Genomic DNA, 13,768 nt, shown 5'->3' on the forward strand with positions numbered 1-13,768 from the left:
TAGCTCAGATAGTCAGTCCTGAAAATCCTTATTGCATGCTTCTTCCTGACAGTTGTGCATTTTATTCAGCTCCGTAACTTCACAGTGTTATCCCTTCTTCATGCCTCCTTCCACCCACCACTCTACCATTTTTTAAGGTTCATTTTTACACTTGGTCTGTTATTCCTTTATTTATTAGAAATTTTCTATTTTTTAACACTATTGAGATTTCTATTAAAATAATGTTATTTTTCTTCATGATCTAGTTACACAGACTTACAGCAATAAAAACCTAGGTCCATTTTCCCCAGAAGCCTTACAAATTTTAGTGCATAATTTAGCAGGACGTTTGGTTTTTCAGAAATGTGTATATCATATCATAGCCAAACAACAAGACAGACTCCAGGAACAAACTAGACTGAAATTCAGGATCTGGCATCCCTGCAAACTCCTCAACGTGTAAGGTTCATTTTCATCTGTACAATGGGGATAATTACACCTGGGGTCCTAGTGTAATGAGAAGGAGGATATTTGTAATATGCCTTGCAAACAGGAAGTGCAAACGTGTGGCGTTATTTACAGAAGCAATTACTTACTTTCAAATGTTTCACTGAGACGCTACATTCTGACTTCATAAAGTTTTTTTTGTGTGTATGTATATGTCTATAAATGGGAGAATATTCACATTTTCTCAAACAGGTAGCTGGCAGAGTTTCTTCAAGGGAGAGTGTACAGTGATAAGAAGGGAGACCTACATTTTGGTTTACACGTTTGTACCTTTTATGTGTGTATGTGAGCCACATGCATACATTAGTTATTCAAATGAATCATTTTTAAATTCTTTAAAGATCCTTTGTCTGGGCTCTTCTCTTTGACCATGGGGATGGATGAGGGTGTGTGGTTTGGACGACACAGAAATCACAAAAGTCAACCAAACATCCTCAGAACTAGAGAAAGAAGTACTGGTTGGCTTGTAGATTAAAGATAAACAAGCCACTGTCTAACTAAAAGAGAAAATCTACCTAAGTAGCAGGGAAAAAGTTATAGAGAAAAATGAAGATGGAAGTTGCAGAAGAGATAAATGAAGAAATATGATCCAGAATTTTCTATAAATAATTGAAAGTTTAATCTATCTGTATTTACTATATTATTTCCCTTAAATGAGTAGTGTTTTTAATGTAAGACTGTTTACATTATACAGAATCAATAAACAATAGAAAGGTATAAATATTCTCTTTATAAACTGAAAGGATCCATCTTAGCACTGATGACCACATTTTGATAAAATGCTATTTATTATTCCAATTGTAATGCCAGTTTTTGCATTTTATATGTCAAAAAAAATCATTAAGGACATGACATTTACTCAAGTAGCACAGGTTTTACTGGAACACCAATAATATTAAACTTTAAATCACATTTTGTTTGTATTTCGAACTGTTCGAATCATGAATCAGATAAATCACTGCTTTTTAAACTCTGTAAGGAAGGACCAGTCTTCCCTCCTCTCCACCCTCAATCTGTTGTGGACTGATAAAATAAAACTTAATTACTAGGAAATGAAATAAAACATGACATACAAAAAGACAAGTCAAAATGTTTATCAGACTCAATAGGTAAAAATTATTCTGTGGTTTTGCTATAAAGGTTCATAAATGTTAACTCTCAGTGTCTGTCTCCTGGCAGACACAGAACAAATCTGGGTGAAGTAACTGAGGTCCCACAGATCACCTTCGGAGTAGCACTGAGTTAATCTCAACATATTTTTTTCCAAGAAAGAGGGCTAACATACAGTTTGATGGAAATGTCTCAGATGATTCTTGCTGCAAATAATTCTTGTCTCATATATTTTTATATACACACACACACACACACACACACACACACTCCCTTATCTGTTACTGTAGGTATTACAGAAATGTTAATTAAATTACTTTGTTTATGGTATTTGAAAATTTTAGTAGAAACCTAAAAACATGAAATAAATTTTATTCATTTTTTAGAAATATTCAGGTAAGTAGGCTTTTTTGGTAAATTATGTGATTGTGTTCACATCAAATATGAAGATCTATGCAAATATAGTATCTCCTCTACTTACATAAATTTGATAAAGCACAAGCATGCATTCTATCTCAATCTAGTAAATGCTTCAAACAGAAATAAAGTTTGAGCATAAAAACATACACGAAATTCTACTGCCTATTTTATCTATATGAAATAATACAAATTTCTCATATGCAACTTATCAATTTTCATTATTCAAAGCTGATTTACATGATGATTATCTTACATTATCTTTCGCACCCAAGGTAACAACTGTACTATGGTCTAATCTAGCATATTTTGTACATAACAGTCCCAAAGTATTAAGTATAGGTTGTGACAATTGATAAAAACGAGCAAATTAAATTAGCTAAAGACAAAGCAATCTGAAGCAGTGTCAATAATTCAGAAATAAAATTAAGGGAATTTTAAGAAAAAAAATTTATTAAACTCTGTTGGACCTTTTCTTCATTCAACTTCCAATAATATCAGTGACAGATTCATACTTTTATTTATAAGGAAATCATTTTTATAGCAAGAAGGTATCTTGAGGGCATTCACAGACCAACTGATAGTTATGTTGTATATACATAACTCCATAGTGTACACGTTAATTTTGAGCATTCAAATACGTGCTCTGAGGATAGAATCCAAATATGAATATGCAATTATTATACTCCTTAAAGTGTAATAATGGGAAACATATGAAAATCATGTCATGGATTTATTTTGAAAATGACAACTATGGATTTATGAAAGTGTTTTTTTTAACTGAAGTATAGTCAGTATAGTGACAATGTGTCAATTTCTGGTGTAGAACACAATGTCCCAGTCATGCATATATATACCTATATTTGTTTTCATATTCTTTTTCATTAAAGGTTATTATAAGATATTAATAGTAGTTCCCTGTGCTATACAGGAGAAATTTGTTTTTTTCTATTTTTATTTTTGCAAATCTCAAACTCCCCTATTTATCCCTTCCCACCTCTTTTCCCCCAGGAACATAAGATTGCTTACTATGTCTGTGAATCTCTTTTGGTTTTGTAGATGAGTTTATTAGTGTCCTGTTTTGAAAGCTGATTTTTAATTTGCATATTGTGTCAGTGTTATAAGTGACTACTTTTATCTTGAACCAGAAATATACACACAAACACACACACACACAATTTCCTTGAGAAAAATGTAGCACACTTACCCCAAAAAAAATTTAAGAAAAATGGAGATCCCATAAGTGAAATCTGATGCATACTTTCAAAGTAATAGGCATTTTAAATATAAAGTAACTTTTCTACTATATGCAGAAATCTATTTCCACATAGTTACCAGTTATATCTCTATTCTGAGAATGACCCAGGAAGTAAGGAAAAGGGAAGACAGATAACTCTTGAGGCATGTCATGGAGAACAATGTCTAAAGGTTAAAAGAAATCTACTTTGTTTGGCCGACTGAAGTAATAAATGAAGAACCTTTTCTTATTACTTAATTACTACTGAAATGTCATTTCTGTTATGTACCGAACTCTTCCTTCTGAAACCCTTCATGATAAAAATTGCCAAAAAACCCCAGCTTGTTTCCAAGTATGAAAAGGCAATTGAAAAAAAAATGTTTAAGAGAATAATGAGCTTTTTCAAGTACATATTCATATACTCACAGAGTATACTTTTAGTGAGATACTGAAATGATGTCTTGTTTTTCAAAGGGAACGTTCCTATTTGGACGGTTTTCACACTTCCTTTACCTCCCTAAACGCTGCCTCTGCTCCACCTACAGCTCCACATATTGCTACCCAAACCTTGTTCCTTGAAGCCTGAAGCTACTTCATCAGAACATGGATGACACGATAACCTTTGTTTCCTCAGAGATCAAATGTGTATTCTCCTTCTAAGCCTCACATTCACTTGCTGGTGATTCTGTGGTACTCATTACACATCGCTATGATTAATTTTGTTATTAATAGATTTAGAAACCACCACCTGCCCCCAAAACACAGAGGAGCTGTGAGGATCGCATCCATTTATTTCCACACTGGAAGAAGTCTTCAAAAACTAAAACACAAAGAAACCAAAGATGGTAATACCATTATGGCAAGACAGGAGGCTACAATAGCATTCTTTCATGTTAAAAAAAATAAAAGGTGAAATAAGTAAAACTTCCAGTATATCTGTCAGGAAACAACGCTATGTCATTCAGAGAAAATATCATTTTTCCTCAAAATTTATATTCAGAATTATTCATCTCTGCGCTAGAAATACTTCTGCAAATTAAATATGCATTTTATACTCAACTATGTTTACGTCCACATGAGGTTTTCTGAAAGAATTCACAGTGCTTAAGAACACAGAATCTTAGGGTGATGGATACGTTAATTAGCTAGAATATGGTGATCATTTCACAGTGTGGCTGTATACCAAAATATCAAGTTATATATCTTAAATATACACGATTTTTATATGTCAATGATATCTCCATAAAACTGTGAAAAAAATAGGATCTGGAATAAAATCTGGCTTTGCTACACACTGTAACCTGGGTTTACCTTCCCTATACTTCAATTTCCTCTCTGCTATTAACGCATGCAATGTGCTTAGAATATTGCTTGGCAAATAGACAAGTACTAAAAAGTTTTTGAGGATATTATTATTATTATCATAAGTTAATTAATTTTAGTTGAAATACAGTCAGTTATAATGTATCAATCTCTGGTATACAGCACAATATCCCAGTCATGCATATACAGGCATATATTCGTTTAAATATTGCCATTATACATAAAAATAGACTTTTTAAAAAGTTTCTTCTGTATAGCACAGGGAACTATGTTCATTTTTATTAGTATTATACTGTTTTCATAGATTTCTTTCCCCCTATGGATGGTTCTCCAGCTACATAGATTCTCTCCTCTATATTCTAAATATATTTTCCTGGGTTCTGAGTGAGTGGAAACATTTATACACAGCCTTATCAAATCATAACACATCTCGATGTCAGCCAACAGAGCAGCTTCCTGAATTTCACGGAATTCATCACCACTCATCAGTATATCATTCTGGATCAAGGTACAGGCAGTTAGTGGATTAACCCAGCCGCCAACTTCAACCACAGGACACAGAGTTTCTTATTGCTTAGAGTGGGGAAACTATGCATTGCTCATCACTGACATTGTAATCTAATCACCAAATGATAAAAACATCATGGGAGGAAACAAAATCTAAGTGCTGGGTCTAATTACATTCCCATTCAGTAGCTTGATGGAGAAGATGGGCAAGTTGCTGCAGTCATTTATACAACCAAACACTCAATAGACCGTTTTAGGCCCCAGTCCAAGCTGTGACTGGAAAGCTAGTTGCTGTGCATTGCAAATCAAGAAGAGTTTTTAGAGAATTAACTAAGGGGCTCTGAGAACTCTAAATTCTTCTGATCTTTGGGTAACAGTGGAGGTTACGATGACAACACAGTACTGTTTACAAGAAAGAGGTCAGGTACAGAGTCACACAGACATATTTTCACATCTCTGCTCTGCCACTTGCTGACTGACATGGGTAAGTGACCCAAATTTGAAGTTCCATCATTTCTAAAATGGGGATAATAAGACATCTACCTTTCAGGGGTTGTGTCTACACAATGAAACGATGACTACTGAATACCTGGCACACGGTGGGTATGCAGGTGTTGGCGCTGATTTTTACTGGTCATCATGAAATTATGAAACACATGAAGGAAGAAACCAGCATTCAAACATCACACACAACTGCATCATCACTCACCAGAATCATATGAACAACACGGAGATTACACGAATCATTCTTATGTCAGTGCCTAGCACGCCTGAGGTACACCAAAATTGGTTACGCTGATGCAATTTATGGAAACAGAGTGACACGAATAATCTACACACATGTGTCTCTCATACAAGCATGATCCGTACAGAGTCTCATTTTAAAGAATTAAAGTTGTGAAAATAAAATGGAACAAAAAATGTTGAGCCAACTCTAAAATAAATTTTCAATGGCCCGTGATCTTACAATCTGGGTTCTGCCAATGAATAAAACAAAGTACAGTGCTATATCATGAGTATTTCTCCATTTTCTGCACTGGTGGAGGGAGTGACCCAGAGGAGCAGATTTGACACACACTTCATCTCTACTTGGATTCTTCAGTATGTACTTGTATTTATTTTGTTTACATCATAACACCAGCCTTCTTGTGTCTTCTGAAGGCTAATGAGACAGTGTTTTTATGGATGACCCATTAAATGAGAATAAAAGCAGTTCATGGTGGCACTAGCCCATAGACGTCTATAGTGTAGTGCAGTAATGTAAGAAGGTTGATGAAAAAAAATTCATTTGGGGAAATCTATAATGTATTGAATACTGGTTATCAAAATGTTAAATACAAGACTTAAAGGCTTGTCAGCTGTCAATAGAGAGGCTCTGTAAAAGTAATTTTAAATTTTTGAAAAATAATTAAGATACACACACACACACACACACACACACACACACACGACTAAGCTTGTAAAATTCTGAGGCTGTAGAACCAGACAGCATATAAAGAAGTGAGTTTCATTTTTAAAACATATCAGAATATCTGCCCTGATGTCTGTATTGTCAATCCAAAGCTGTCAGCTTCACAGACATACACTTATTCCAACAATGTTGCCATACTCCTCTTTAATAACTGCCTTTGTGAAGGTTTTGCCATATGAGAAAAGTAGCCCCGTTAATTCATAACCACACCACATAAGTTGTCAACCAAAAGTAAATGAGATGCAAATACAAAGAGGCAGCATATTATACATTAATGACAGCTGCCTGTTCAGAAACAGTCATTGTTCTGGAACCCATATAGGTGCATATACACACATACAAGTTGGACATGGAAAGGTAAAGGAATAGGACACCAGAATGCTAAATCTACTTTGTAATGTTTTCCATTTACCCAGTGTGATTATAGCACTGCTTGCCATTCCAATAGCGCCTTAAAATAAAATGAGGGAACCTCTAATATGCAGATTCCCAAGCTCCACCCTGAAGACTCAGGAATCTGAGTCTCAAGGCTGCAATCAGAGCACAGAGGGTTTTTTTTTTTTAACTCCCAGATGCTTCTAAATTGGATGTAAGGCCACTGAGTTAAAAGAAAGCAGCCATCATTTATTAAAAACACTGTCATGTCGGGGCTCAGTTTATGAAAGGCGATTCTCACCGCAGCCATTCCTGTTAGATGTTATCATCCCCATTTTCCAGGTGACAAAAGGAAGCTTTCAGAGATTAGGATGCAAAGCCAGTCTCTGAGTCCAGATTCGAAAGGTGTGCTTTTCACAATGCACCGGACTTAAATCAAAAAGCTTTCATGGGGTTTATAACTGGGGCCACAAAGGGGCCAGCGAAAGGAAACCCACAAAGAGCAAGGAGTTACATTGTGTTAGGTCAGCAGTCCTGTTCTTTTGAAAACTGCATGTGAATCTCTTGGATGTCAGCAAGTATCCAAAAGACAATACTTCCTGAAACTACAGCCTCCTTGTGATACCTGAGGTGGAGAGCTTCTTTTGAGGGGAGGGGGAGGGTATATTTGCAATATTTATCAGTTAAATCTTTTTTAACTTTTTTTTTTTAATTAAAGCAGAGTATTGCATAACTCCCAAAGGGATGGCAATTTCACGTAGCCAATACAACCTTCCAACTAAATGGATTCTTTCCTTCTTATTTCTCTCTTTACCGCAGGCCACTAGGTATAACAGAGCTCACATTTAGACAGGGCTGTTGAGGAAGCCACGTTAGAGAAAGAACTCTCTTCTATCACAAAAGGGCAGTTTCAGCCCCCTTTCTATTCCTGCTTTAAAACTTCCTTATTTTTAAATATGGTTGAATAACACTATTTAAGTGCTTTTTCTGTCAATCACCCCAATCATGAGACAGGGCACAGGAATTTAATGCCACTTTCTACAGAAGAGGAAACTGAGGCTCAGTCCAGGAAAGTGTGATGTGATCACAAAAGCCAGGGCAGGAATTACCTGCAGGTCTTCTGCCCACAGGTCCAAGGCCCTTCCCAAGATGCTCCCTTCTCTAGTAGCCGAGAACCCACCTTCTGGAAAGTTCACGCTGCTCCTGAAGGGATTAAGAACGATCACAGCTGTATCAGCAGTGCCAGTAAAACCTGACTAGTTGAACAAACTTACCAGGCACGGTTAAGCTCTTCCAGCTCTGAGAAGATGTCTAAAAAGGTGGATATACTCATCATATTTTGAGGGAGAAAAGAATAACTCATGATAACCTTTCTACTTTGTTAGTGTACTCTGATTTACTTATATAAAAAGATAGAAAATCCTGATTTTTTAAAAAAACTAATATTGTATAAAGACAAAAATAATTTCAAATCTTAAAAGGTTATGGCTCCTGTGGTAATGACAACTTTCTAATACTTTTCATACTGATTTCACAATTTAATGCTCTACAGAAAAGAACTTCATGTACTAATCAGTCTTCAGAGTTCCTTAGTTCCCCACCAGGGGGTATGTACCACCACATGCAAAGAAAGCTCAAACTGCTGACCGAAAAATGGTGGATCTGATCTATACCTGACAGTTGCTAGTAAGATTTTGTGGCTAAAATCTTCCTTCCCAATAATAATACTCTTAACAAATTAAGTATATTAATACGTTTTTTAAACTGCAAATTGTGAACCCTACTTTCATAGACCCTCTTTTTTTTTAATTGAAGTATAGTCATTTACAATGTGTCAATTTCTGGTGTGCAGCACATTGTCCCAGTCATGCACACACATACATATATTCGTTTTCATATTCTTTGTCATTAAAAGTTATTACAAGATATTGAACATAGTTCCTTCCCTGTGCTACAGAGAAGAAACTTTTTTTCATCTATTTTTTATATCTAGTGGCTAATATTGTAAATCTTAAATTCCCAGATGTATCCCTTTTTCTTAATAATTTCTCCCTCTGCTTCCACAGAGACATGATCTTTCCAGCTTCCTCGTTGGTCTGCCTGGCTTTCACACACTAACAAGGCATGAATACACCATACAAGAAGCTCTTTCCTGCCTAAGATTCCTTACTCTCAGAGCCACGCATTTTCATTTCAGCAGCAGTCACATATCACCTCCACAGACACAATCCCAACCTCATTCTCCTTATTCCTGACCTAAAGCACCAGTCAGTTTTTCTAGCAACTGATTCCTTAAACGCTTCCCTTGAAAACCTAAATTCATACTCTCCTCTAATCTGACTGTCCAAACGACCATTTCAACCCTTAATCAAATGCTCCTACTGAACTGTCCCTTCCAGTGTTTCTAGTATACGGCCTTGATGAAACAGTTACATTTCCTAATAAGAAAAGTGCCTCTTAAAATGAGTAGCTTTTGAGTGACTGAGTAAAGAGCACTTCCCCCAGCTACTCAAATGAGGTCTCCGAATTTTAGGTACCACAGGAAAGGCTGAAAGTTACCTCCAGATCACCCACACGCTCAAAAGTCATGGGTGGTTTTAGCCTGTCCCAGCCAGACTTGCCAACCCCTTGAATGCCAGAAGCATGATCTAATTTGCCTAGTATTTCCCACAGTGTTTAGAATACTTGATAATTACTAATGACTGAATCATGTCTCCCAAAAATTCACATGTTAAAGTCATAACTCCCAGTACCTGGGCATGCAACTGTATTTAGAGATGGGAGCCTTTTAGAGAGGTAACTAAGATGATGAAGTCATATGGGTTGGACCTAGCCAAATACTGTTGACTATAAGAAAAAGAAACTGAGACACCAAGAATGTGAGCATATAGAGGCAAAATCACCTGAGGACACAGCAAGAAGGCTGCAAGTCATGGCCAGAGGCTTCAAAACCACCAACCCTGCTGACACCTTCACCTTGGGCTTCTAGCCTCTGGAACTTTGAGAAAATAAATTTCCTTTGTTTAAGTCACTCATCTGTAGAATTTTGCCATGGCCATCCTAGCCAACTAACACAATACTCATCATTTATTTGCTGAATTAAAACTTCTAATTTGCTATTTATTTCTCCTTCTCAGACCACACTTTTTAAGGCAGATTCACAAAGATAAATGCCTTGAAATTACGGATTTCTCTTTGTTCTTTTCATTGTTAACTTAGTGTTTTAGAAACCTCTGCTATTTCTAGCCCCCACATCCCCACCAAAGATACATTGAATTTAGGTTAAATTCTTCCTTCAAGTAATGTGCTACAGTGGAAGTCAAAGAATATTGAAAACATAAAACCAGGTAATAGAGTGACAGTGGTTTCTCCATTTAATACCTTGCATGTGTGTTGGAGCGGGACTGTGCAATATTTTTAAGTTATGATATTTTTAGAATCCTCTCCAATTCAAACGTAAACAGATCAATGCTTAACTCCTGAACAGGAAAGGGCTTCCTGTAGTTGATTTCCAGCCATCCCCATCCTCACCTGATTTCTCTTACCTTGGAGACACTCGAGACAAGAGCAATAAGGGGATAGGGGCCCTTAAACTTCTAAATTGTTGTTACTTTAGCTGGCTTGAGCCAAGATAGCAGCTGTCCAATAACTGTATATTGAGAACATTATCTGAGGTCAATGGCTTTGAAGTCAAGTTAAAGGGTCAACACACATTTTGCTAGTCAGAAAAAATAATAATAATATCAAATGAAGGGCATTATGGGTTGAATGTTTGTGTCTCCCCTAAATTCACAAGTTGAAGTCCTAACCCCCACAAGGTGAGCGTATGAGGGCATGAGGCCTTTGGACAGTAATTATGTCACAAGAGTGGGGCCCTCAAGAATGACATCAGTGCCCTTACAGAAGGGACCCCAGAGAGCGCCCTCACCCCTTCCGCCACGTGAGGATGAAAGATGCAGTCAGCTGCCTATGAACCAGAAAGCCTCATCGGACGCTGAATCTGCGAGTCCGATCTTGGACCCCCAGCCTCCAAAACTGTGAGAAATAAATTTCTATTGTTTGTAAGTCCCATAGTCTACGGTATTACTACAGCAACCCAAACAGACTGAGGCAAGGTCTGTTTACCCAAGTCCAAGGTAACACAGCACATATTATGAGACGAGAGTAACCCAGTGGGTTACAATTTGAGCCTCCCATCAGACTGACCTGGGCTGAAGCTTTAGCTCTGCTACTTACTAGCCCTGTCACCCTGGGTAAGTAACTTAATCCTATTGATTCTCCAGTCCCAAGTCCACCATCTATAAAATACGAACAGAAATTATGAACCTCAGAGCCCTAGGGATGTTTTCTGGCCTAGTCCATAGTAAGAATTTAAATAACTAGTATGCATTATTTTTTAAACATAGTATAGTGAACACGCCTTTTGCTTACTAAAATTGTGTCTTCAGAGTAAATTATTTTGGGAAATGACTGTAGAAATACCCGCATGATCTTTCCTTATGAAGAAATGTGTGACAGTAGCTGAACATATGGCATGTGCAAAAAATATACATTTAAGAATTCACCAAATATTATAAAAAAGCAAAATGTCACAGTGGCACTTTGGGGAACATAATATGGTGCGACAACACTTTTGTGAAAGTATATAAACAGATAAACATAAAGCAAGGTAACTTGATTTAGGTCAAATTGATACTGATGGAGGGACTATATAAAAACATACAGGTAAAACCTGCAGGCAGTAGTAACACGCAGAGTTACAGTGAAAGTTTATATGCATTCAACATGAACTGAGTAAGTCAAAATATAATCTTTGTAAATAAGAAAAAATAGCTTATTCTATTATTTATTGTAAGGTAATCACATAATATTATTTATAGATTTTTAATTTATCAAAATTCTTCCAGATGTTTTAATCTGAACAGAAAAAATATATTTTTTGTGCTCGTCTTTCCTTGCCTTTTTTTTTTTTTTTTGAGCTGAGATCAGCCTATCAATAGATGATTCTGATATTTTCAGATCTTTTGGGTGAACTACTGAGAATCAGTCTCTACATGTTATTTTTCCTATTTTGTTCAAAATTGTTCAATTATAAGAATAATTCATTATGACTTGCCTGAAGTGATTACTTTTGAAATGTTAGGTAATTAACATATAATGCTACAAGTTTAAAAAACCCAAAACATTGTATAAGTGTATATTCACACATGTATATTAACTTAAATAATATAGTTAATTCTAGGAACCTTTACTGAGTCTATAAACAATGGGGCAGCTGCTCTCATAGAGTAGCTGGAGATTGTGAGCCCGTTGAGAATGGGAAAGTGTACTATCTATTCTGTGTAACAGTAACTAACACTGTGTCAACTGGTAAGTGTTTATGAATGAATGAATGTGAGTTAGTGAATGACTGAATTATAGGCTTTAAGAAGAATATAATCTAGAAAGGACTAAAAATTCTTAAGTACAATGTGCTATGTTTTATACCAGAGCTTCTTAAACAACCTGTGATAACGACCATTTTTTTAATTTCCAAGAAATCACAAAGCAATATTTTATAAAATAAAATAAAAATGAATGACTAGAAAAATAAAGAAAACAAAAAGACATACAATGAGACATAAAATTGCTAGGAAGGGGAGGGTATAGCCCAGTGGTAGAGTGAATGCCCAGCAGGCATGAGGTCATGGGTTCAATCCCTGGTACCTCCGGCAAAAGTAATAAATAAATAGATAAATCTAATTACCTCCCAGTCAAAAAAAAAAATCAAAAAACAAAAAAATAAATAAATAACATTGCTAGGAAGTCTCAACTTCCTGTCTCCAGCTAGCAACCGATCAGCCACAGATTATTTCTGAGTAGCACCATTTTTCACTATTGTCATCACCAGCGTGATGGGAGGAAACCCTAGTCAAGCCATGAGTCAATGAAAGAAAAGCATTTGAAAACTTCCATTAAAATTAGTTTAGAATAATCTGCTGGGAAATTTTTCTTCCTGTACTTTCCAGAATTCTATTGTAATTCACACAACAGACACCAAATGGTCCTGGTTCTTTTCAGCAAACTCAACTCCTCTTGGCAACTCTGCAGGAATTAAAAGGAGGATTTGTATGTATAGCTTCTCTTCTCCAGAAAAAGACTCAGGGCACCAGGCACTCTCCTTAGGCAGATAAAAAACTCAATTCACCGGAGAGATAAATGGCAAATGCCATAAACATCCTTCCCAGTTCCATTTGTTTTCTTCTGAAAATAACTAACATTCCTCTGTCCCGTTGTTGGAAATAATTAATTTACAATTGCAAAAAGTACTGATGTCTCTAATCCTTTCCCATGTAATACTGTTTTTATGTTAATTCATTTCAAGTGGCTTTCACCTATGAATGATATATTACTTAAAAAGTGTTATTATTTGTGCTTAATAAGCAAATACAGTACTCAAAAGTTAATACAGACCCATGTATATGGTGAAATATTAAGAAATCAGTGTAACATTTTATACTTAATTTTTTTAATGTTTGGCAGTTTTTTAAATCAAATGTTCAAAATGTCATTGCCTGTGCTAAAAAAAAAAGAAAGAAATTCTACATAATGCAATTATATAGCCTATTTCCTAGCGGTTACGTTCTAATGTTACCATGAAAGGTTTGTAAAAATTGCTCCTGAAAATACCTTTGATAAATCATATATTATTCAGCTATGAATTTGTGTTTTTATCTCATCTGTATGTAAGCCCAGTCCAGTCAGTTTTTCTACCTATGTTGGCTAAGAAGGCAAATTCCTTGGCTGGGCAATGGATGAAGGATTAGGCTTGTGTTTTCACCAAGAATATAACCCCAAAAATG

The 13,768-nt window shown here is 35.8% G+C and overlaps 1 protein-coding gene across 15 annotated transcripts in view; it reads right to left on the bottom strand.

Annotated features, from left to right (window-relative positions):
• Positions 1-13,768, bottom strand: part of RALYL (RALY RNA binding protein like) — a 584,818-nt gene that overhangs the window by 554,563 nt on the left and 16,487 nt on the right. For 6 of the 15 annotated variants that reach the window (XM_072951756.1, XM_072951755.1, XM_072951764.1 and 3 more), the window contains exons 1-2: positions 9,830-9,903; positions 8,036-8,129 (exon numbers count right to left, since the gene is read on the bottom strand). The exons of 8 other annotated variants lie outside the window; for them this stretch is intronic. The gene's annotated coding sequence lies outside the window, so the exon portion shown is untranslated. Of the gene's footprint in view, positions 1-8,035; positions 8,130-9,829; positions 9,908-13,768 lie in introns of those variants that run through there. One more of the 15 variants, XM_072951753.1, reaches the window with a different exon arrangement.

Source organism: Vicugna pacos, chromosome 29, assembly GCF_048564905.1.
Source record: "Vicugna pacos chromosome 29, VicPac4, whole genome shotgun sequence".
NCBI lineage: Eukaryota > Metazoa > Chordata > Mammalia > Artiodactyla > Camelidae > Vicugna > Vicugna pacos.